The sequence below is a fragment of the Balaenoptera borealis genome, assembly GCF_965194805.1.
Source record: "Balaenoptera borealis genome assembly, chromosome: 4".
Taxonomy (NCBI): Eukaryota; Metazoa; Chordata; class Mammalia; order Artiodactyla; family Balaenopteridae; genus Balaenoptera; species Balaenoptera borealis.
The window spans coordinates 4,747,171-4,771,375 of NC_138861.1; the positions used below are offsets into that span (position 1 = coordinate 4,747,171).

General features: G+C 36.1%; 2 long non-coding RNA genes across 2 annotated transcripts in view; one reads left to right on the forward strand and one right to left on the reverse strand.

Moving 5' to 3' along the window:
• Nucleotides 1–24,205, forward strand: part of LOC309628619 — a 238,162-nt gene that overhangs the window by 45,264 nt on the left and 168,693 nt on the right. The window lies entirely within an intron of this gene.
• LOC309628633 overlaps nt 1–24,205 on the reverse strand; it is a 36,695-nt gene that overhangs the window by 7,113 nt on the left and 5,377 nt on the right. Inside the window, exon 1 of the long non-coding RNA XR_014244603.1 lies at nt 1–24,205. This exon is cut by the window's right edge and continues 5,377 nt beyond it. This is a non-coding gene — a long non-coding RNA (uncharacterized lncRNA).

A 24,205-nucleotide genomic window follows, 5' to 3' on the forward strand; every position in this document is an offset into this window, starting at 1 on the left:
CTTCTGTTGACCCAATCTATCAGGAAGCCAGTGAGCAAGGAAGGCTTTGAAATATAACTTGCAGGAGGAAGACAAGAAATGGATCTGGAAATAAATAAGCTATTGATAAGCACAGAGGGCTTCTTCTATGCTTTCACAAAAGCATCCTTAAAAGTTCAAACTGGTTTTAGAAATTTCTGGATAGTCAAGGAAAGCCTCCTTGGCTAGGAGCTTAGTGAAGAAAGATAGCCTTTACTGAGGTTGGTGTGGTGGTCTTAGTGGTGATTTCAATTGGAGAATGACTCTAAATGTTGGCTTTAAAAAGTGTACAAAATGGAAGAATATTGGGCAACTATCCTTGAGAACTCATGAAAATAAGAAAACACTATAGATATCTTTAAAATAAATTGATCTCTGTTAGTAATATGGAGATGGAATCAAATGATTGTGATTTAAATGATATTATTTGTTTGTGTATCACTATGTTAATTGAAACATCTAAATATTTTAAGGCATTAGATACAAATATGTGAAATTCTCTAGACAGAAAGTATTTTATAAATTATTACTTGAAATTGAATTATAACCTCTCCAATGAGGACTAGAAAAAAGAATAAAGAAGAATTTAACATCTGTTATGAGTATATTAGCAAAACCAAAATCCCAGAGCATACATAGAAGGCTTAAAAATCATGTTGCCATTTAAAAGATATGCAAAAACAAATCTCCCAGGCTTAATTAATACTGGATAAAGGAACTTCTAATGTCTTTTGATTGAGAAGGCATATTTATTCATGAATGCAGAAATGTTTAAATCAAACTGTGTTTGAAAGATATTGCATATCCATTAAACTATGGCATACATTGGTTCAACATTCCAAGGTTTGTCATTGAAAGTCATTCACGATTTGTTTTTGAAACTATATTTCCAAAATCATGTTCCTTTATTCTCTATATTAACTCTACCTCTGACTGAATTTATATGCTCACTGATTCTCAAACACGTTTTGCATTTTGTCATTTTCACTCTCTACTCATCTCAATGTATTCACTCTAAAAATGTATCCCCTTTTCACTGGCTACTCCAGTTCTATCCACTTTTTAAGTTTATGTAAATATATAATGCACATCTATTCAAGGTCTTGTGTGTTTTATTCATTAGACTGTGTGACAAAGATTTGCTAATAGACAAGATTTTGCCTTTGAAGGTGTTTGAATTATGGAAGGTGGGCCTTGATGTCTGATGTGGGTTGTGGCGGATTTGTACTCCATCAGCTTAGTTAAATTGGAATTACTTTTGCCAGAAACCACATTCCTGCATGGATCTGAATGACAGTTGACAACAGAAGAAATGCGTGCAGGATTTGGAAGGTGGAAGTGAAGCAGCAGCCATTTTACTGTGAAGGTTGGTGAAGGATACCTGTTGCCACCGTGTCTCAGGTACATTGTCACTTACCTGCTGGTCACTTTGTTGGTGTGGGCTGCACCCAAGCCCACAGGTCCTCAGCTCCTTCCAGATTTCCTCTTTCATAGATTCCAATTCTGGTCCAGGCATGGTGTGTGCAGAATAATGGCAAGGTGACAGCTTCTTTCATCAAGGTTGGCATTTACACTCATGGATTGTGGGTTGTCCTCATGGGTTATTATGTGTCCTTGCTCTCCTCCACTTCACATTCAGCATTTTACTGACATCTTACCCTCCAGTTACTTCAGACTCACTCTTAAGTGGAGAGGCAAGAGCCTGCCATACAAATGTGTTGCATGCTCCCACAATTATGGAAAGGCTAATTACAACAACATAGCTTAACTTTGTATCACACATATTATTTTTGCATCCTTGATCAATCACTAGTCCTGCAAGTGGTTCCAAGAAACACAACCTTCAAGAAGCGTCCTCTGAAATATTTCTCTGATACGATTAGATCCAATGGCATAAATGCAACTGTTGGCATGGTCAAGTGGGCTGGTAGCCCATGGAAACCTATGATAAACATTCACTTACATTATCATACTTAAATTAACCTCTTGTAATAAAATGTCTGTAGGAGGCAAGGCTTAAAGTAACAAAATAGTTACCACTGGAAATATTTTAGTGAAAATAAGGAGTGTAATGTAATTCATTGGTTGTTTCTAATTGTACAGCAGTACTTACAGGAAAAAGAAGAATAATTTGTTCAGGGCTTTAAATCCACAACTAGAGGTCTGGGAAAGTGATCAGAAAAAATTTGTGATGACTCTAAAATAAATCCTTATCCTTTGTAGACACAGAGATTATGAAAGCCAAAGCCACAGCTTAATCTTATAGGCAGTTAAATTGCAATGCAAATTGAATTTACAATTTCAGGAGTACTATTATGTTAAAGTTAAGGCATTGATTAGACAGGAGTGGGACACTAAAAAATGGGATATAGGTGTATGTGTGAATTCTTATAAAAATAGGCATTTGGACTTCCTAATTCTGCTAAGCCTTATCTGCAGAAACAAGCTTTCCTCCCTGGAAGAGCATGGTCTTCCCTTGCCTGAAGAACCAACCATCATCAAGGGAATTGCTGATTTTCCTAAGGACTATGCCCACCACCTCTCACAGCTTCTAGAAATAAATTAGATTCATAACTGAAGGCCCCAGGTGGTAAGTTATAAATTTAATCCTGGGAGAAGACTCAAAAGAGTGTAAGATTTTTCCAGTTTATATCAATGCTTTCTAAGGGTGAATGAGGATGAAATAAAATAATGTTGGATCACATCATATTTGTTGGTGGATATTCTGGATTCACTGTATTAACTCCAGCAATTGGGAGAGACTAAGAGTTTTTAGGCTGTGTGACTGAAACATGGACTCAATGAAGACCTACACTGAATCAAATGGAAATGGCAGAGGGAACTCCCTGGTGGTCCAGTGGTTAAGACTCCGTGCTTCCAAAGCAGGGGACGTGGGTTCCATCCCTGACCAGGCAGCTAAGATCCCAAATGCTGCATTGTGTGGCCAAGAGAAATAAAATTCATTAAAAAAAAAAAGAAATGGCAGAACTTCCTGTGAAAGGAATTACCCAAAGGTACAGTGAGGTTGGCACACTAGAGCAGGTTTATCACGTGAAAACTGCTCATTCACTCCCTACCTGGTCATAGGAGAGTGTCCAGAGGTTATTACCTTTACCAAAGCTATAAGAAATACTATAAGACATAAGAACATTTGTGAGGGGAGCCTGGCATTGTTGCAAAGCTCTGTGGTGGTTATTCTCTGTTTGGTCAGGAAAGGCACTGGGGTAAGTATATCCAGTCCACTGGGTTCCCGTAATTCACTGGGGAAGACGGTATTTTAGGATGTTAGTGACCAAGCTATGGTATTTAATTGCCCAAGGAAAAATGCACAGGGTTATCCTAATAGGTGGTAGAGTAGTAGCAGTAATCACAATAGTCTAACCAGTGGAGGTCACTGATTTCAGCTAGCTGATCCTTGAGGAAGGCTCCTGCTATACTATAAAATGTTTATATTGTGAAATTTTTGCTTTTATCCAAAGGTACGTGAAACCATGTGCCAGAGTGACTGAGCATTAGGTAAAGGGACATAATCAGACATTGGGAGGGTGACTAGATATTGGCTCTCAACAGTTACTAATTCCTAGAAACCCAAATTCATGTGGCCCACCACTGAGAGGCTTATGGAGGACACCGCATAAGTCCTTGGTTTCATGTCGTGGTCGGCCCAGTGTGCCATGAAGTTGGGCTTGCATGAAGCACTCCAGGATCAAATGGATGTGGTATGTATAATAATAGGATCAAGAAGGTTCTAGTGGTATAAGCATGTTTAAGAACAAGTACCCACATGCCCATGGAACTTATTGCTACTACATTGCCTCCTCTCACTCAGTCTACACCTACGTTTTCATTGGGAATTTACTATGACCAGCTGACTTGGGAAGAAATAAAAGGTGGGCATACTTTACATATGATTTTGAAGATACACTGGCTGCAGGTGAAGTGGATGGCTGAAATACCACACCCCACACAAGGATGCTTCTAAAGAACAAAACTTTAGGAAAATATTCCCAGTGGGCAGACTTTTGAGCTGTGCACTAGATTGTTCATTTCTCCTGAATGGAAGGAGAGACTGATAAATATACTGACCTACACTGATTGATAAGAAGTGGAGAATTGTTTGGCTGAAAAGTGGGTAACTCAGAAAAGATACAATTAGGAAATTAGAGACAAGGATTTTTGCTGAATAAAAGTATGGGTTGACGTCTCCAAATGCACACAGAATGTGAAGATATATATGCTCAACATAAATGTTCACCAAGGAGCAATCTCAGCAGAAGAGGATCTTAGTAATTAGGTGAGTAAAAAATGTTCTGTTCTGTAGACATCATTCAACCTTTTCCCAACCATTCTATCCTCACAAAATTGGCTTGTGAACAAAGTGGGTATGACAGCAGGGACTAAGTTATGCATGGGCTCATTAAACAATACCTACTGTTGAGTGTGTGACTTGCCAACAGCAAGTTGGCAGTTATGTCCACACTCGGTGGTCACACTGAGACTCCAATATGGCATCCTTCTCCAAGGGATTCTTCTGGCTACCTGAGGCAGGTTGCCTACGCTGAGAATACCCACCATAGAAGAGGCAGTTTTCCTGTACGTGAATTTACCTTCCCTGCTCTCAATGCTCTGCCCAAACCATCATTCATGTAGTTACAGAATGACCTGCTCACCCTTATCATATTCTATACTGCATTGCTTCTAACCAGGGGACTCATTTTATATAAGATGAAGTTTAACAATGAATGCATGCTCATGGAATTGACTGTTCTTTCCATATTCATTCTCACACTGACATAGCTGTCCCAGTAGAATTACGAATAGCCTTTTGAAAATTCATATACTGTGCAAGTGGATGGCGATATATTCCAGGTTTGGGATAATGTAATCCAATGTATGTCTATATTCTAAACCAACAACCGATATATGGTGCTCTTTACCCCATAAGAAGTGGTCACAGGTCCAGGACTTAAAAAGATGAAATGGGAGAAAATTCTCCCATCATTACCCTCAGTGACTGAACAGCAAATATCTTATTTTCGATTTTCATGACACTACTTTCTGCAGATATCCAAGTCTTTGTTTCATTGTGAAAAATGCTTTCAGTGGGGGACATGGCAATGCTTTCATTAAACTGGAGGGTGAGATTGGCATATGCCTTCTTTGGACTCTCATTCCAGTAAACCAACAGGCAGGAAAGCGAATTACTGATTATCCCTTACTTTCAAAGAGAAATTAGGTTGCCACTACACAATGGGAGAAAGGAGAGGCATGTCTGGAATGAAGGATAGCCCGTGAGACACCTCTCAGGAAACCCATGTCCTGTAATAAAATGTAATGACAATGATTACAACTCAGGGCAGGTAGGACCACTATGATCCCATACCCTCAGAATAAAGTGTTATACACCAAACAATGCAAGGAATCACAACAGGCGATTGCTTGCTGAAGGTAAAGGGAATATGGAATGGACAGTGGAAAAAGCAGACATAAATACCAGCAATAAAATATGAAATGAGGAATGTAATAGTTATAATAGTTTCTTCTTTATTTTTATATAAATACATCAGTGTATATATTCAGTAATTGTTTTCTTCCTCTATTTCACTGCTTTATCAGCTGAAATAAAATGTTTTCATAAGGATTGACATAATATATCAGGATTTAGGATAACAAAGTGTTTGTGACTTAGTTGAAAGTGGATGCAAACTTCAACCAAGGACAAATAAATGATATACCAGCCTTTGTATCCTCATCTAGGGAGTTGAGTGAGCACTTTTTTTCAAATTGTAAAAGGAATAATTGCATTGTGTGATGTGGAAACAACTTAAATACCGCCTGTTTTGGGACGTTAAGAATAGTTAAGAGAAGATGTCTAGTATGGATATCCAGTTGTTAAGATGTGGACTGTGGATCTTTCATGCTATGTGAAATTAGATAATTTGAAACTACATTTCCCAGAATTCCTTTCCCTTCACATTTCTGGGAACAATTAAAATGGTAAAGACAGCCTTGAGAAAATTTATCAAGAGAGATGAACCACCACAAAACACCATAAAAACAGTAAAACACTATCTCCTTTTAACCTGAACATTTCTGGATGTAAAATAATTCTTATTCTTCAAATATGTGTTTCAACTCAAAGTTCTCTATAGTCTGCATTTTCCGTTAATGTTAAGTGTTAAAAAGCATCCTGAGGTTAGTGTATTCATTTATTTGCATTAATTAATTCAACAAATACTTAAACATGCAAGAGTTCAGTCCTTGTTCCAGATATGGGATACGTAAGTAATAAAACAGATATTTTTCTACCTTAGACCTTATATTCTATCTTAAATTTTAATGGAATAATAAATAAGTAAATTGCATAGTTTTAGAACACACTACATGCTGTAGGAAAATGTATATAAGTAAGAGGATGCAGAAGTACCAGGGGTCAGGATGATGGCACACTATTAATTAAGGTTGTCCAAGTAGATCTCACAGATAAAGTGAGCCTTGAAGAGATGAGGCAGTTAACCAAGCAATTGTGTGGGGAAAGAAAATCCCAGTCAAAGGATACAGCTAAGAGCAAAGACTCAGGTTTGAGTGTGCCTGAAGTACTCGAGGAACCACCAAGAAGACAGTGTGACTGAGCAGAAAAGGAAGAGAAAAATAAAAGATGACAATAACGATTTGAGGACATGGGAACAGATCCTATGGGGTCAAGAGAGAGGGTTTTTTTTTTAATGGAAGAAATCATAAGATGTTTTATGCTCATAAAAATGTTCTGTAAAGAGGAAAATAAAATGATACAAGAGATAGAGGGGTTGTATTGGAGTTCTGTCCTTGACGAGGTGAGAGAAGATGGGACCAAAAGTGCAAGAGTAGCCACTGCCTTAACTAGGAGCACACATAGTTCTTTCATTGGAGCAGGAGAGACAGGAGAGTAATTGGGCAAATGCAAATTGTTAAAAATGGTGGTATCATCAAGTACAAATCCTATTCTGATCATTTCTGTTTTCTCCATAAATAGGAAATGTGGTTATCCAATTATAGTGAAAATGAGAGAAGAGATCTGGAGTGGAATGAAGAGAAGGCTTGGGATAGTCTAGGGGAATAGAAGAGTGAATGGGCTGGGTTATGAAGTAGGATTTTGGAGCTGCACTAAAGACCCACTTGACCTTAGTGGCTGTGAGTATAAAGTGAGATCAATCTTCATGTTTGTAGGTATTTTATTAGGCATATTCAGCTGTTCAATGAGTTGGATATAATCATGATGACTGTTGCCAAAAATGTACAATTAGGCGATAGAGGCACACATAAATGTAAGGTTTCCGCAAGGATAGGATTTTAATGAGGGATCATGAGTTCTACTTTGTATAAGCGATATTAGGATCCACAGAAGGTGATCTTAAGGTAGTGCTTCTCAAACTTTACCATGCTTCAGAATCCCCTAAATACATTTTAAAGACGCAGATTATAGATTCACAAACTTAGAGTTCTGGGTTCAGAAGGTTTGGGGAGGATCCTGAGAATTTGCATGCCTAACAAGTTTCCAGTTGGTGCTTGTGCTACTGTCCCAGTGATCACACTTGGAGACCTATTCTTTTAAGATAGTTTTAAGGCTATGTCATCTCTTGTTTTCCCCTTATCTTTTGTTCTCGTTCTCTGAGACCACCTTTCTGTATTTCACGTATTTATTAATTAGTTCACTTAATACAGTTGACTCTTGAACATGTGGGGGTTGGGGGCACTGACCCTCCTCACAATCAAAAATCTGTATATAACTTATAGTCGGCCCTCCAAATATGCAATTCCTCTGCATCTGTTGTACCACATCCATGCATGTAAACAACTGAAGATTGTGTAGTACTGTCGTATTTACTATTTAAAAAAATCCACATGTAAGTGGACCCATACAGTTCAAACCTATGTTTAAGGGTCAACTGTATATTTAGTCATACATTAATGGTAATCTGCTTGAAATTCCTTATAATTTCCTCTAAAGGATTTGAGATGATACATAACCCATACTCTTATATTATGAAAAGGTAGAAAAAAATATAACCACCTCCCCATCATATTTACCAGTCTCTCCTGGCTAGAGCTCTGTTTAATAGACTACTTCTTATGATTTTTAAATTAATTTCTCAGTGATATGTAATAATTATGAATCTTTAAAAATGGTTTATAAGATTTATATTACTTTTTCAGTTTAAAGCTGTAAATGGATTTTAAAATATTTTCCAAACAAAAAACTTCTTCAGAGCAAACCAGCATAACTTTTATTCTTCTTTAGCACTTACATTAAAAAAATGAAAATCTGTATTGGATCATAAATGGCATTGTAAGCAAACATATATTTTTCTGGAAAATGTGTGGTCACTTTTAAATTCCTATCAATCAGTATAAGAAAATACACCAGGAGGTTGTCTCTGAATTGACCTGCCAAATCTAGCAACAGGATGATTTTATCTTTGAAAAGACTCGACAGGTCTGCAGAAGGAACATTTGATGAAGTATCTGTCAACTGCCTTTATTACCTTCTGAACTACCTCTAACTTACAGGTATTTTGAGTTTTGTTATGCAGATAATTTGAGTTCCATTTGTGGTTGATGAATATTTTTTAGTATGCTATTACAAATTATGGCTTTAGGCACTGTTGCACCTTCTCCCTGGAAACTCAACTACATAAAATGCTGTGTGTCTTGATTCTGAGTATATGTCCATAGTGGGAAATGCAGTGAGAGAAATAGGTGGCATTATTTTCTGTTGTAATTTGTTGGATGGATTGTTCCCAAAAGAAGGTTGGTTTAAATTTTATGCTAAAACAGGGGATTATTAAGTCTTAAATATAGAATTCAATTAAAAGATGGCCAAGATGGCACAGTAGAAAGACCCCGGGCTCACCTTCTCTTACAGGCACACCAAAATCACAACTATTTGGAAAACAACCATCGATGAAAAAGACAAGAACCTACCGAAAAAGATCTTCTGCAACTAAAGATAAAAAATGGAATCACAATAAGATGGGTAAGAGGGGTGAAGTTGTGATATAGTCAAGCCCCATGTCCCCAAGTAGGCCACCCACAAACAGGAGAATAATTACATTGCAGGGGTTCTTCCAAAAGAGTGAAATGTCCAAGCCCCACATCAGGTTCCCCAGCATAGGGGTCCTGCACCAGGAAGATGAGTTCCCAGAACATTTGGTTGCAAAGGCCAGTGGGGCTTCCTTTTGGGAGTCTCAGAGGGCTTGAAGAAATAGAGATTTCACTTTTGAGGAGCACCCACACAATCTGACAAGCTCTGGCTCCAAGGCCCAGGGTGAAAGCCATAATTTTATAGGAGCCTAGGTCAGACCTACTTGCTGATCTTGGAGATTCTCCTGGAGAGGCAGGAGGCAACTGCAGCTCACCCCAGGGACACAGACACTGGGGCAGCTATTCTGGGAGCTCTTTCTACCTTGTGGAGACTGGTGCTTCAAGTGTCATTTTGGAATCCTTCCTCTAGGTTATTAACCCCAGGACCCAGCCCTGCCCTGGTCCAACAGTCTGTAGGCACCAGTGCTGGGACACCTCAGGCCAAGCAACTAACTGTGCATGGATACAACCACACCCACGAGCAGACAAGCTGCCTTAAGACTCCCTTCAAGAAACCCCAGGTCTCACAGCCAACAGTGTCAGGAACTGACACCACCTACCAGTGATCCAACACCAGCTCTAGGACCCCTGGACCCTGCACCTAGACCCCGGGACCTGGCTCTGCCCATCAGTGGGTGAACAACAGCCCTGAGGTCTCCTGGAATTGACTCCACCCACCAGTAACCCAGCACTAGCCCTGGGGCCCCTGGGGTTCTGCAATCTGCTGTCTTGTGACACAGTCCTGCCAACCAGCCACTGGGAATGTTCACATAAGGCAGGACAAGGCAACCAACTGGATCAGGGACCAACCAATCCTACCAGACTGCTCATATAGTCAGCCCAGCACAACAGAAAGACCCACACAGCCCTCATAGAGATAACCCTAGAACTGACAGGATGCATAGACCACATTGAACAACAGGCCACTTGTCCAAGGCTGGGAATGTAATCAACCTACCGGGTACGTAAAAAGAAAAATAGCAAGTTAGGAAAAATGAGGTGACAGAAGAATATGTTCCAAACAAGGAACAAAACAAAACCCCAGAGGGAGGACTAAGTGAAGTGGAGATAGGCAACCTACTCAAGAAAGAGTTCAGGGTCGTCATTGTAAAGATAATCAAAGAACTAGGGAGAATAATAGATGTACAGAGTGAGAAGTTAGAATTATTTAACAAAGAGTTAGACACTATAAAGAACAACCAAACAGAGATGAAGAATAAAAAACTAAAATGAAAAATACTCTAGAAGAAATCGATAGTAGACTAAATGATACAGAGGAATGGATCAATGAGCTGAAAAACAGAGTAGTGGAAATCACTAAGGCCGAACAGAAAAAAAAAAAGAAAAAGAATGTAAAGAAATGAGGACAGTTTAAGAGACCTCTGAGGCAACATCAAGTGCACTAATATTTGCATGATGGGGGTCCCAGAAGAAGAATAGAGAGAGAAAGAGGCTGAGAACATAATTGAAGACATCATAGCTGAAAACTTCCCTAACCTGGGAAAGGAAACACACATCAGAGTCCAGGAGGTGCAGCGAGTCCAATATAGAATCAATCCAAAGAGGACCACAGCAAGAGACATTGTAATTAAAATGGCAAAAATTAAAGATAAAATGGGAATATTAAAAGTAGCAAGGGAAAAGCAACAAGTAACATACAAAGGAACTTCCATGAGACTATCATCTGACTTTTCAGCAGAAACTGTGCAGGACAAAAGGGAGTGGCATGATATATTTAAAATGATGAGGGACCTCACTGGTGGTCCAGTGGTAAAGAATCTGCCTTACAATGCAGGGGACGTGGGTTCAATCCCTGTTCAGGGAACTAAGATCCCACATGCCGTGGGGCAACTAAGCCTGCGTGCCACAACTACTGAGCTTGTGCACCTCAGCTAGAGAGACTGCATGCTGCAAACTACAGAGCCCACGCACTCTGGAACCCATGCACCACAACTACAGAACCCATGTGCCCTGGAGCCTGTGTGCCACAACTACAGAAGAGAAAAAACCTGCATGCTACAACTAGAGAAAAGCCTGCACACCACAATGAAAGATCCTGTATGCCTCAAAGAAGGTCCCACGTGCCGCAACTAAGACCCGACCCAGCCAAAATAAATAATAATTAAAAAAACTTTAAAAAAATAAAATGATGAAAGGGAAAACCCTACAACCAAGAATAATCTACCCAACAAGGCTCTCGTTCAGATTTGAAGAGATCAGAAGCTTAGAAGCAAAAACTAAGCAAGCTCAGCACTACCAAACCAGCTTTATAAAAAATATTAAAGGAACTTCTCTACTTGAAAAAGAAAAGGCCAGAACTAGAAACATGAAAATGAAGATATGAAAAAGCTCATTGGTAAAGGCAAACATATAGTAAAGGTAGGAAATCATCCAAACACAAAGCTGATAGGAAGGTAAAAGACAAAAGTAGTAAAGTCATCTATATCCACAATAAGCAACATAGTATTGGAAGCCCTAGCCACAGCAATTAGAGAAGGAAGAGAAATAAAAAGAATCCAAATTGGAAAGGAAGAAGTAAAACTGTCACTGTTTGCAAATAACATGATACTATACATAGAAAATCCTAAAGATGTCACCAAAAAACTACTAGAGTTCATGAATAAATTCAGTAAACTTTCAAGATGCAAAATTAATACAGAGAAATCTGTTGCATTTCTATACACTAACAATGAACTATCAGAAAGAGAAATTAAGGAAAGAATCCCATTTACAATTGCATCAAAAAGAATAAAATACCTATTAATGAACCTACCTAAGGAGGTAAAAGAACTGCACTCAGAAAACTATAAGACACCAATGAAAGAAACTGAAGATGACACAAACAGTTGTACAGACATGCCATGTTCATGGATTGGAACAATTAATATTGTTAAAAGGACCCAAGAGAATCTACAGATTCAATGTGATCCATATCAAAACACCAATGGCCTTTCTTGCAGAACTAGAACAAATAATTTTAAAATTTGTATGGAAAATACAAGAGACCCAAAGTAGCCAAAACAATCTTGAGAAAGAACAGAGCTGGAGGAATCATGCTCCCTGACTTCAGACTATACTACAAAGCTACAGTAATCAAATCAGTATTGTACTTGCACAAAAACAGACACATTGATCAATGGAACAGAGTAGAAAGCCCAGAAATAAACCCAGGCACTTATGGTGAATTAATCTATGACAAAGGAGGCAAGAATGCATGATTGATAAAAGACATTCTCTTCAATAAGTGGTGCTGGGAAAACTGGACAGCTACATGTAAAAGAATAAAATTAGGACATTCTCAAACACCATACACAAAAATAAACACAGAATGGATTAAAGACCTAATTGTAAGATGGGAAACCATAAAACTCCTAGAAGAAAATATAGGTGTAACAATCTTTGACATAAATCTTAGCAATATTTTTCTAGATCTGTCTCATAAAGCAAGGGAAATAAAAACAAAAATAAACAAATGTGGTCTAATTAAACTTCAAAGTTGTTGCACAGCAAAGGAAACCATTGACAAAATGAAAAGACAGCCTACTTAATGTTAGAAGATATTTGCAAATGAGGTGACCAAGTGATTGATATCCAAAATGCATAAACAGCTCAAACAACTCAACATCAAAAAGACAACCCGATTTAAAAAATGGGCAAAAGACCTGAACACACATTTTTCCAAAGAAGACACACAGATGTCCAACAAACACATGGAAAGATGTCCAACATCGTTAATCACCAGGGAAATGAAAATCAAAACTGTGATTATATATCACCTCATATATGTCAGAATGGCTCTCATCAAAAAGAACATATATAACAAATGTTGACAAGGATGTGGAGAAAAGGGAACACTCCTACACTGTTGGTGGGAATGTAAATTGGTGCGTCCACTGTGGAAAACAGTATGAGTTTCTCAAAAAAACTAAAAATAGAACTACCATATGGCCCAGCAGTTCTACTCCTGGTTATATATATAAAAGAAACGAAAACACTAATTCAAAAAAACACAGACACCCCAGTGTTCATAGCAGCACTATTTACAATATCCAAGACATGGAAGCAACCTAGGTGTCCATCAGCAGATGAACATATAAAGAAGATGTGGTATATATACAATGGAATACTACTCTGCCATAAAAAATGATGAAATTTTGCCATTTGTAACAACATGGATGAAATTGAGGGTATTATACTAAGTGAAATTAAGTCAGAGAGAGAAAGACAAATACTGTATGATATCACTTATATGTGAAGTCTAAAAAACACAACAAACTAGTGAATATAACAAAAAGGAAACAGACTCATATATATACAAACTAGTGATTAACAGTGGGCAGAGGGAACCAGGGAGGTGCAGGATAGGGAATGGGGATTAAGAAGGGCAAACAACTATTTATAAAATAAATAAACTACAAAGATATATTGTACAACACAGTGAATATAGCCAATATTTTATAATAATTATAAAAGGAATATAACCTTTAAAACTCGTGAATCATTATGTTGTACACCTGAAACTTATATAATATTATACATCAACTATACCTCAATAAAAGAAAAATCCTTAAGCATAAATTCCCAACAGAGTCCATACTAAATATTCTCTAAGTATATAAATTTTAATTCATATAAAAAACCTATATAGTAGCTCTATAGTTACTTAATTTGGTTCAAAATAAAGACTATTTGACTGTATTATAGATAATTTATATATTGTAGATAATTTATACAATTTATAAATGCTGAATTTCTAATTAATTATAATTCATTTTAGTGGAGGTATTTTTATAAATTAAGAAAATTTGAAAACATTTTGTAATTTGATGTTGTATTCCATTCTAGATGCATTCCTGAAATAGTTTTAGAACCTGGACTCTTGTGCACTGAATCTGTTATACACAGATGGCTCAGAGGCCTGGCAAGGCAATTACGACAGAGATCAGGATAAGGCAGACACAGTAGAGACAGAAAGGAAGATCAAATTAGATGATTAAAAGAACAAAGTGTAGAGAACTTGTAGATTCGTATTAATTAGTGTGTGATGCAAGTGCAAAACAGTACATGGCATCATAAAAATAGAAAGATTTTGAAACTTTTCTCTCAGTTCCTGTGTTGTATTAGAAGCACAGTGAAGCAAGCCCAGGTTTAAACTCACACACCCTAGCTTGGCCACTTGCTACCTCTGTGACTTTAGAAAATTCTTTTCCTGCCTCTGGGACAATTATGGTGATATTTTTCTTTTAATCTGTTAATGTGGTAGATTTCATTACTAGGTATCTTGATAAGCCATTCTCACATTCTATGACAAAGCCTAATGAGCATGGTTTATCTTGGATATGGTGCTGGATTTCATTTGCTATGTTAGAAGAATGATTTGCATTTATATTAATATTGTGAGATTGATCTATGTAATTTTCTTTTCTTGAACAATCCATCAACAATTTTGGTGTAAAGATTATGTAAACTGCATAAATACATCTTGTAGCTGTTCCTTCTTTTATTCTTTAGAAAGCTTTGTTCAAAATAACAACTGAGGATTACTTTTTTTTGAAGTGTTAGTAAAATTTGGCTGTGAGTATATGTACGCATGTGTGTGAAATTTTGCCTATTTATACAACTGCTTATTAGTCTATTTTAACAATTTTACATTCTTGAATTAATTTGGTCATTTATGTTTATCTGGAAATGAATTTTTAAATTTATTTTCAAATTTAGATTCCTGAATTTATTTCATAAAAATTTCCTATGACTTTTAAACCCCACATGTGTATGTAGATTAATTCCATGTCCTTATTTTGCACTTATTATTGGGTTTTGTTGTGTCTTTTTTGTTTTTTGTTTGTTTTGTTTTGTTTCTGTTTTGATTAGTTTTATCCCATGATTTATTTTTTCTATTCCATTCTAATTTTCAAAGAACTACTTTTGGATTTTTCCTATTTGGGCGGCAGTTTCTTTTATTCTCTAACTCATCAACTTTATGTATATATCTTACTCTAGCTTGTTGATTTAAATGTTTATTTTTTTAAAATTTTTTGCTTTGCTATATATATAAGAAAGCTAAAAATTATTCATAAGTGACAATTTGTTTCCAATAGTTTTGAGATGTAATGATTTCACAGTGATCTATTTCTAAATACATCTTAATTACCATTTTAATGTGTGGATAACTTATGGCTATATTTTCAGTTTTTAATTGTGGTATAATGTGTTTTAACAATCTGATATTTACCTCTAATTTTATTGCTTTGTTATCAGAGGATATAACACTGAGACTCCAGAGTTTCTTGACCCATTCTTTCTAGTTTATAAGATGTCAATATTAACAAATGCTCAATGTCTATTTTAAAAGCATGCATACTCTCTACTGGGTTAAAGGTTCTCTCTGTAGCTATTATAATGGATTAGTTAATCATGTTTTTCTGACCTTCTATATATCTACTTATTTCTTGTCTGCTTGAGCTATCATTTCCTTTGAGAGTTGTATTAATCACATTCATTATATTGTTCTTGTTTTAATTCTCTGTGTAATTCTGTTACTTATCTCTGAAAATTTCAGCCTATATTGTTAGGAAAATAAATGTTAATTGTATTTTTCTGGATGTTTTTTATATTATAATGTAATATCCCTATTTATATCTTAAATTTTTATATGATATCATATTGATAGGACAGCTGTATTTGGTATTTGCTATAATATTTTTCTCATCTCTCTACTTTCAATCACATTCATTTTGTTTTAGATAATGCTCTATACTATAGTATACTACATATAAGTGGATTTTTTGTGGTCAATGTGAAAATCTCAGCCTTTTAATATTGGTGAGGTTAACTCATTTATACTTTTGTAATTGCTGACATATTTCAACTGATTTCTGCTATCTTATTTTACATTTTCCCCCTGCTCTGTTTTTTGCATTGTCTTCTTCTTCTCTCTTCTTGGAAGTTATCAATTCTTATTTATTCTCTTTCCCCTCTATTAATTATCCTTCAGCCCATTGGAAATTGTGAATTCCAGCTATAGTCTTATAGTTTTAGTAGCTATCTACAAATTTTAGATTACATCATGGGGTCATGTTTATCTTACAAAGGTGAAAAGTTATTTGGTGTTTCTAATCTCCTTATGCATAAGACAGAAACATTTTACATGTTTTTCATTTCCTTTCATGCCTAACTCCTCCTATATTATAGTTTTCTAGAATAGAACTTCCCAAACTCTGTGCCACTTAGTGAGGGTATGGTATGAATGGTTTACCGGTATGAACAAGATGGTAACCCCTTCCTCCATCAGGAGAGCCCAGGTAGAGACTGACTGGGGCACTGGAGCTCCCAGCTCTCTGGGGGCAAGATGTCTTGTCCTTTTACTTCAGTTTTTTTTTTTTTTTAACACGTTTATTGGAGTATAACTGCTTTACAATATTTTGTTAGTTTCTGCTGTATAACAAAACGAATCAGTTATATGTATACATATATCCCCATATCCCCTCCCTCTTGCATCTCCCTCCCACCCTCCCTATCCCACTCCTCTAGGTCATCACAAAGCACGAAGCTGATATCCCTGGGCTATGCAGCTGCTTCCTACTAGCTATCTGTTTTACATTTGGTAGTGTATGTATGTCAATGCCACTCTCTCACTTCGTCCCAGCTTACCCTTCCCCGTCCCTTTGTTCTCAAGTCCATTCTCTACATCTGCATCTTTATTCCTGTCATTCCCCTAGGTTCATTAGAACCTTTTTTTTTTTTTTTTTAGATTCTATATATATATGTGTTAGCATACAGTATTTGTTTTTCTCTTTCTGACTTACTTCACTCTGTATGACAGACTCTAGGTCCATCCACCTCACTACAAATAACTCAATTTCATTTCTTTTTTATGGCTGAGTAATATTCCATTGTATATATGTGCCACATCTTTATTCACTTACTTCAGTTTTATTTTAAATATTGTGATTTTCTATTTATGTCTGGATGCAAAAAAAGATTAGGAACACAAGTCTAAAAACTTATTTCTATCTTGATTTTTTATTATATAACATAGTTATATTGAATAATTATTAGATTTGCTCTCAGGATATTCAAAATCCTTGGTTAATATTGCTTTTTGCCTACCCCTTTCGATCTGACTTAATTTTTATTTTTAAATAAATAAAATATAACATTAGGGAATTTTAATTAAGAATGAATGAGACCTAGCCTAAGTTTGCATAAACAAGATAGGTTATTTTACAAAACATTTAGGATAGAATGGCTTTAGATGAAGCTTGATAACCATATTGGATTCCTCAGCTTTGTTTTACAGCTTTAAAATTCCTCTCATGTCCACAGGATCATTGTTGTCATTTCGTAGGGCTACATCTTCCTATTTTTAAAATAGGTAATAAAAATGTTTCTCTTTTAAATTGACATGTGAGTATGTGTCTCACACTCATTTCTGTAGTAATAAAATGTGACCAGGTTGAGTAAATTGTGTTGATTAGTTTAGACATAAAGGTCATTACTACTTTTACATGCCACTATTATCTTAATTTTTCAGATGAAAACTCAGGCAAAGTTTACAAAGCTAGAAAGCAGTGTTGCAAGGATTTGAAACCAGGTGGTTTGATTCCAGAGCCTTGGCTATTAAACATTATACTGTCTGGTTATTTCCCCTCATGTTAGGCACTCTTTGTGTGATAAGGAAAAAGCATGATCAAATACACTTCTTTAATATCCCAGGGCCCATATATGATTATGTTGGAAATAATTGAAGGCAATTTGAATACCAAATATGAGGAAGCTTCCATACTTCCCTGTCTCAAAGGCCTCACCACTTAGGCTTCTTTCTGAGCACTACCGACCTAGATCGTAATTGTCACCATGTGACTGGGCAAGTTTATATCTATCAGGGATTCTCATAATCACTTCCAAATAAGGAAGCAGTGACATTTCTTTTCTCATCCAAGCCTAAGGCTACACTCCCAACTCACACTCTGTTACAAGACTTGCATTCTTCCAGGTAACTGAGAATGGGCATGTCACATCCCTCCAGGGTTGCCTCATGCACCAACCTCAGACATTATCTAACCATATGGATCTAACAACATTAGCAGCAGGAACAACAACAAAACATAATGGGTGCATAAAAGTACATTTCTACCAGTCAGTTTGTCATTATTAACCCATATGTGGCACCATGACAGGCTGATGCATTGTCTATAATTGCTCTCTTCAAGACTGAAGCCTGTTCACTGAATGTTCTGTAGGCAACTGGTTGAACATAAACAAGCACATCCTTTCCATGAGCAATGATGCTCAGGGCTAGAAAATCTGCACATAAAGAGCAACACATCTTCAAACATAACTGCCAAAAATATGCACCCAATCTACACTACCAAACAGAAAATTAAATTTGGTTCTATTTGGCTTCTCTTTTCTAACGTCTTCAACAAGAGAAGCAGTTTGCTTTATGTTTGCATAACTGAAACACTTTCCAGCAGTGTTACCAGATCAAAAATATTTAATCATATAATAAGTATTTGATTATCTACTACTTGACAACACAATTGCAGGCACTGTCTGTCAGTTCAGGTTCTCAAGGAAGCAACGTCAAGAAACATAAGAGATATATTGGAGGGATATCTGTGAAGGATAGAAAAGCAAGGGGGCTAGCATAGCTAGAGAGAGTCTCAGACTACAGCACCAGTTTGACACCTGTGCAGGGAGATGGGAAAAGTTTGGGTTGGAAGAGTCACAGGGTGCAGTGCAGCACTGGAAAAGTCTTATCTTTGCCCATTTGTCAAAAAAAATTTATGTGTGCCTATTTCTTAACTCTATTCTGTCCACTGATCTACTTGTCTATTCTTCTACCAATGCTATGCCGTCTTAATTACTGCAGCATTATAATACGTTCTGAAGTCAAGTAGTATCAATCCTCCAATTTAAATCTTTTCAGTATTGTGTCGACTATTCTAGATCTTAAACTTTATATATTCTAGATTATAAACTTTAGAATCATTTTGTTTATAGCAACAGAATAACTTAATAGGATTTTTTTTTTTAGTTTAATTTTTTTTAATTTATTTATCTATTTATGGCTGTGTTGGGTCTTTGTTTCTGTGCGAGGGCTTCCTCTAGTTGTGGCAAGTGGGGGCCACTCTTCATCGCGGTGCGCGGGCCTCTCTTTATTGCGGCCTCTCTTGTTGCGGAGCACAGGCTCCAGATGCGCAGGCTCAGTAGTTGTGGCTCACGGGCCTAGTTGCTCCGCGGCATGTGGGATACTCCCAGACCAGGGCTCGAACCCGTGTCCCCTGCATTGGCAGGCAGATTCTCAACCACTGCGCCACCAGGGAAGCCCCCTTAATAGGATTTTGAATGGGATTGTGTTAAATGTATAAATCAAGCTGCAAGAAACTGACATCTTGTTACTATTGAGTCTTCCTATCCATGAACATCAATGATCATGTCCATTTAAATCTTTGATATCTTTTATCAGAGTTTTCTAGTTTTCCTCATATAGGTCTGGTACATATTTTGTTAGATTTATACTTAAGTATTTTCTTCATTTTTTGTGCTAATATAACTAGTATTGTGGTTTTAATTTCAAACTCCAATTGTTCATTGCTGGTATATGGAAAAGCAATTGAGTTTATATATTACCTTTGTATTGTAACCTTATTGTAATTGCTTATTGGTTTCAGAAGTTTTTTGTTATTCTTTGGGAATTTACTACAAGGACAATCATGACATCTGTGAATAATGAGAGTTTGCTTTCTTCCTTCCCAATCTGTATGCCCTTTATTCCCTTTTATTGTCCCATTGCATTAGCTAAGACTTCCAGTAAAATGTTGAGTAGGAGTGATGAGAGGGGACTCGTTTGCTTTCTGTTTGTAGGGGGAAGGCATCTAATTTCTAACCATTAAGTGTGATATGAGTGGTGAACTCTTTGTAGATGTTCTTTATCCAGTTGAAGAAGTTTCCATTTATTCCTACTTTGCTGATAGTTTTTATCATAAATGGGTGCTGGATTTTGTCAAATGCTTTTTCCACATCTATTAATATGATCATATGACTTTCCTTCTTTAGCTGGTTGATGTAATGAATTACATTAATTGACTGTAAAAAGCTGAAAGATCCTTGCACTTTTTGGAATAAATCCTACTTGTTTATGGAGAATGGTTCTGCTTGTACATTGTTGGATTTGATTTGCTAATAATTTCTTGATGATGTTTACATCTATGTGCATGAGAGATATTGATCTTTAGTCTTCCTTTCTTATAAAGTCTTTATTTATTAATACAGTCTTTATAGAATAAGTTAGAAAGTGTTCCCTCTGCTTCTATTTTCTGCATGTGATTGTAGAGAATCTTTTGATAAAAGTTTGATAGAATACATAAGTGAAACCTTTTGGGTCTGGTGTTTTTTTCCTTGGAAGTTCATAAATTATTGATTTATTGCTTTTTTCATTGTCAGAAATAGATCTATCCAATTATTTATTTCTCCTTGCATGAGTTTTCGTCATTTATGTCTTTCAAGGAATTGGTTTATTTTACCTGAGTTATCAGATATGTGGATATAGAGTTGTTCATAATATCAATTTATTATCCATTTAATGTCCATGAGATCCCTCCTTCATTCTGACATTAGAAATTTATGCCTTCCTTTTTCCTCTGTTAGCCTGGCTAAAGGTTTTCATTTTATTGGTCTTTTTAAAGTGCCAACACTTAGTTTCATTGATTTCCTCTATTTTTTTCCTATTTACAATTTCATTGATTTCTGCTCTACTTTTTATTATTTATTTTCTTCTTTGTTTTTTGGATTTTATTTGCTATTTTTCCTCCAGTTTCCTAACTTGGAAGCTTAGATTATGGATTTTAGATTTTTCTCCTTTTCTGATATATGTATTCAATGCGTGTTGCATCACAAAATTTTTGATGAGTTTTATTTTCGTTTAGTTCAAAATATTTTTGAATCTCTTGAGACTTATTCTTGATTAATATGTTATTTGAAATACATGAATGAATGTTTCTCTAAATCTCCAAATATATTTTAGTTTTTCAGCTTCTGTTTTGTTTGTTTGTTTGTTCTTCAGTTTAATTCCACTGTGGTCTGAAAGCATACTTTGTATGATTTCAATTCTTTTAAATTTGTTAATGTCTGGCTTATGATCCAGAATATGGTATATATTGGTGTATGTTCCATGTGATCTTGGGAAGAACATATATTCTGCTCTTGTTTGATGACACATCTATAAATATCAAACAGATCTAGATTAATTGTTCAGTTCAGGTCAACTATACCCTTACTGAATTTGTGCCTGCTAGATCTGTCGATTACTGATAAAGATGTGTTTAAATCTCCAACTATAATAATGTATTTTTCCATTTCTTCTTGCAGTTCTATCAGTTTTTATCCCACTCTTTTCTTCTCTTTGCATTCCAGTTTTGGAATTTTCTATTGACAAATCTTCAAGATCACAAAATCTTTCCTGGACTGTGTCCAGTCAACTAATTAGCCCATCAAAGGCATTCTTCATTTACTTTACAATGTTTTTGATTTCTAGCATTTTCTTTTGATCCTTTCATAGAATTTCCATCTCTCTCCTTACATTATTCATCTGTTCTTATATCTTGTCTACTTTTTCCACTAGAGCCCTTTTAATCATAGTTACTTTAAATTCTCTGATAATTACAAAATCTGTGTCATGTATGAGTCTCTTTCTGATGCTTTGCTTTATCTTTTCTAACTTTCTTTATTCTTGTCTTTAATATGCATTGTATTTTCTTACTGAAAGCTGGAAATGATGTATCTGGTTATAGGAACTAAGATAATCTAGCTTTTAATGTGAGGTTTTATATGAATCTGTGTAAGAACAGAGAAATATTTAATGTTGTCTGCGGCTCCAGGTGCCAGAGGCTTTAATGTCCTCCAGTCTTTTTGTTGTTGTTTTTCTCCCCATTGTCTCTGGATTTCCCTAATAATGCTTTCTTAAACAGAGTCTGTTTTGCAGCTATCCCAGATGTAATTCACTACTGTTATCCTGGAGCCCTATTCTTGTAGTGATAGGTGTTGGAAAAGCAGGCATTCTATAATCTTGTGACTAAATCTGTTTATCCTTTACTGGCTTTGGCCCCTTGGCTGTGACCTTCAGAAGCATTTCTCAGCCCTTTCATTTTTTTCTCCTCTCTGTGCAACAGGAGCACTAGAAGAGACTGCCTTTGTCTGATTACCCTGTCCTCAAATCACATAGTCAAAGGATACAATGTTTCAATTTTACGAGATGAATAAACACTAGAGATCATCTGATCTAGAGGATCAATCAAGAGATCCCAGATCCCTCGTTTCTGCTTTCTCTCCAGCCAGTTTGTCATCCTCTTTTATTGATACCATGATCCTTTAATTCAGTAATTTATTTGGATTCACCACCCTTCCTTCTCTGTAACCCACCATAAGTCCCTCCCTTAATGTGATGGTTAATTTTATGTGTCAACTTGGATATTGTGTTCAGTTGTTAGGTCAAATGCCAGTGTAGATGTTGCCGTGAAGGTTTTGTGTTTTCTTTTGTATGTGATTAACTTTTAAGTTAGTAAACTGAGTAAACTTGATTACCATCCATAATGGGAGTGGGCCTCAACCAATCAGTTGAAGGCATTAGGAGAAAAGACTGAGGGTTCCTGAAGAAAGGATTTTTCCTCAAGACTACAGCATAGAAAGCCTGTCTGCAGTTTGCAGCTGTCACCCTGAGGAATTCAGCCTCCAGAACGCAATATCAGCTTTTACCAGAATTTACAGCCTGCTTGTCCTACAAATTTCAGACTTGCTAGCCTCCACAATTGAGTGATCCCTTTTCTTATAATTAAGCTCTCAATAGATAGATAAAGCTGTATCTGTTTCTACATTTCCTATTGGTTCTGTTTCTCTGGAAAATACTAACTAACACACTTGTATTCACAAGATGTTGTAATTACCTGGAGGGCAGTATTTATGTCTATTTGATCCAGTGCTGTGGGACAGTGCTCGGTATATAGTGGGTTGAGATTAATTTTTTGTTGAGTCAATAAATGTTCCTTAATGTATTATTCCTGGATAAATTATCTGGTGCCAGTATACTAAATTACTTTTATATTAAAACTGAAAGAATATTAAAACTGAAAGAATATTGAAATGAACAAATTCTTTAGAAAGGGAAGAACTTCCAATTCTCAAGTATAAAGTCTTTGTAGTACTTGGAGATAGTCTGGTTTGTTGCTTAGAAATGATGGAACAAAATAGAGAGTCCAGAAACGAATCCACACTTATATGGTCAATTAATCTATGACAAAGAAGGCACGGATACCCAATGGTGGAAAGACAGCCTCTTCAATAAAGCATGTTGGGAAAACTGGAAAGTACATGCAAAAGTATCAAACTGGATTATTTTCTGAAACCATATAACAACAACAACAAAAACCTCAAAATGGATTAAAGACTTAAATGTAAGATCTGAAACCATAAGACTCCATGAAGAAAACACGGGCAGTACACTCTTTGACACTGATGATAGCAATTTTTTGTTTTTTTTGATCTGTCTCCTCAGGCAAGGGAAACAAAAGCAAAATAAGACTACATCATACTAAAGGGCAGAGGACATGAAGAGACAATTTGTTTTTCCAAAGAAGACATACAAATGGCCAACAGACAGATGAAAAGATGCTTAGCATCACTAATTATCAGATAAATGCAAATCAAAAGCACAAAGAAATATCACCTCACAGCTGTCAGAATGGCTATCATCCAAAAGAAAACAAGTAATAAGTGTTGGTAAGGATGTGGAGAACAGTGGACACCTGTGCACTGTTTTTGGATAGTAAATTGGTGCAGTCACTTTGGAAAACAGTATGGATGTTTCTAAAAATATTAAAAACAGAACTACCATATGATTCAGCAATTTCACTCCTGAGTATTAGCCCAAAGGAAATAAATACATTAATTTGAAAAGATATATGCATCCAATGTTCATTGCAGCATTATTCGTAACAGCCTAGATATGGAAGGAACCCAAGTGTCCATTAATAGATAAATAAATAAAAAGTGCTATATATGCAATGGAATA